The 2,548-nt window shown below is 33.1% G+C and overlaps 1 protein-coding gene across 1 annotated transcript in view; it reads right to left on the minus strand.

Moving 5' to 3' along the window:
- Positions 1-2,548, minus strand: part of LOC108910340 (paired amphipathic helix protein Sin3b) — a 58,615-nt gene that overhangs the window by 6,016 nt on the left and 50,051 nt on the right. The window lies entirely within an intron of this gene.

Below are 2,548 nucleotides of genomic sequence, written 5' to 3' on the forward strand. Positions count from 1 at the left end.
CTTTAACCCTTTCGCTGCGCAATACGTCTGAACGTAGCTACCGCGCCGTGCGCGAAAGTTTATCGCGTGCGAATATATACGTCTGGAGCAGTTAGACCACTTATAGTTTTACATTATGTTGTGTTAAATTACGATTTACGATAAATTTTACGATTTTATTTTGAATAAAATACAGTATATGTACTAAATAGAAACTGAAAGAAACATGAACAATCTTGGTACTATTACCAGTACCTCTTTCCATAAAAATATTTGTCACAATCGGTATAAGCTCGCCCGCAAAAATTCGCCTTACGGTTATTGCAATAACCGAGTCACTAATGCGCATGGTTGCGAATATATACAGTTTGAGCAGCCTGATCCAATTTAACTATTCATGCGAATTAATCCGTCTGGAGCAGTTTGAGCCCTATAAATTTTTAGCGAATATATACGTCTGGAGCAGTGAAAGGGTTAAATCGATCTACATTGTGGGCCGTGACAATGAAAAATAATTTAGTAAAACAGATTTTATTTTTGTATAATAGGGTTACGTTACTAATTGTAAATATATTATTTAATCAACTGTTAGACAGCAAAACTAATTAAAAATTATTTTGTGAAAACAGATTAATTTAATATTATGACTTGTTTTAAACTCGCCATATTTTTTTCTATGTTAATGTGGACGAAAATAACAGCTGTTTTGTTGCGGTATGCCTTTGAAGGTGTGGAAGAGCCGAATGTCCTCGCACCTGATTAAAATGGAATTGGCCATAAATTGCACCGTTTCATTTGGTTACATATTTGTTTAGTCTTCAACTTTATCGGTTGTACATAAAGTGCCTTTATGTGGTGTAAATGTGTAATATTATACAGTGTACTCTTTATAACGTCGTTCTTTATAACGAAAAACTTCCTATAACATTGAAATTAGGTCAGTTTGGTTGGTTTACGTCAAAACCCATACATTAATACACTCTTTATAGCGCAACAGCCATTCTCTATTACGAAGAAATATGTTCATATCTAGACGCCAGCAAATATTTACAGAAGTATTTAATAGTGTAATTGTTTTTATAATCAGCTTACAAAAGGTTGGGACTAAATCTTCGAGGTGCCGAAATTTCTAAGAAAGACCCTGAGGTCGTAAACAACTGCCTTGCTTTTGTTATTGCTAATTGCCTCGAACACGTGTGCCATTACTCTTGGATTACATTGTTTCTAGGAAATTTTGCACTCAGGTATTAAACGCACTAGAGACCTATTGTGTATTATCAGTCGTAAACCTACATTAAAACTGTCAAGATGGCCAGTAAAAGAAAAGCATTGTGTTAACGAAAAAGTTTGTTTGATACGTGCGATAGAAAAAGGAGAAAAGAAAAGTAATGCTGGGAGACGTTTAGGCCTCAGTCCATCTACTGTTGCTACCATTTGGAAAAACAAAGAAGTAATTCTACAGGCGGAACTGCAGGGAGTCTCTACTAAAAAATTAAGGAAGCCAAAATTCGAAGATTTAGATCAAGCAATGTTGTCCTAGTTTAACAATCAGCGCCAGAATAATGTACCCATCTCGGGGCCAATTGTTAAAGCCAAGGCTAAGAAGTTTGCCGAACAACTAGACATTACTGACTTTAAAGCATCAGAAGGTTGGCTTGGAAAATTTAAGCACACTCCATATAACAAAAACTCTTTATAACGAAAAAAAATCCCCGGTCCCTTAAGATTCGTTAAAAAGAGTTTACATTGTAGTTATTTATTTCTGTCTTCAGTGACAATACAGTGAAATTTTGTTTTAATTTCAAGTTTTTGTACATGAAAAAAAAAAACAAAAAAGAATTTATGTGGTTAGAGCCTACTTTTTGTTAGGAACAAAAAAAATAATTTCAGATAAATTACGTGACATACCTAAGTACCGAATAAAAAAATGTTTGCCAGATTGGTTCAACATTTAAGAGACATGGGATCCTTGAACTAGAAATTTTAAATGCCATGGAAAAGGATACTGGTACCAGTACTCGAAGATTTGCCACAAAATTTTAAGTGTTATGTTATAAAAACAGATTATTCATTTTGTGTATTTCATTTATCATTATTGATTACTGCTTGAGTTTGCTGCTAGGTTACTTGTTAAATACCGTTTCATAATTTGTTTTATTTAAAAGAATTAAATTTAGTTTTTGTGTGATGGTAAAGCTTGTGGTGAAGATCCACTTAACAAAAGTAACGCGCCAAACATCTTTGCTTTTCAATACCTAATTTTCCCTTTAAGAATAAGGCAACAATGCACAGCTTAGTCTCCAATTGTGCATGGTCTGCAACTAAAGTGTGCCGTAGTTTGAAGTTACACTAGTTTGTACAGCGGTGAGGTAAGAAAATTACAAAAAGAAAGTATAAATAAAATTTTTACGACGGAATTTGAAAAAATAAACTATTAATACATTTTCTAAAGGTCAAAGGAAGTCTCTGTAATTATTTTTTTGAGACATAAAAGTGTCTCAGAAAATCCAAAAAGATAGCAAATACAAGTTTCACCATTTTACAAAATCTACATTATATATAATAATAA

The sequence above is a fragment of the Anoplophora glabripennis genome, unplaced genomic scaffold, assembly GCF_000390285.2.
Source record: "Anoplophora glabripennis isolate ALB-LARVAE unplaced genomic scaffold, Agla_2.0 scaffold459, whole genome shotgun sequence".
NCBI classification, from domain to species: Eukaryota; Metazoa; Arthropoda; class Insecta; order Coleoptera; family Cerambycidae; genus Anoplophora; species Anoplophora glabripennis.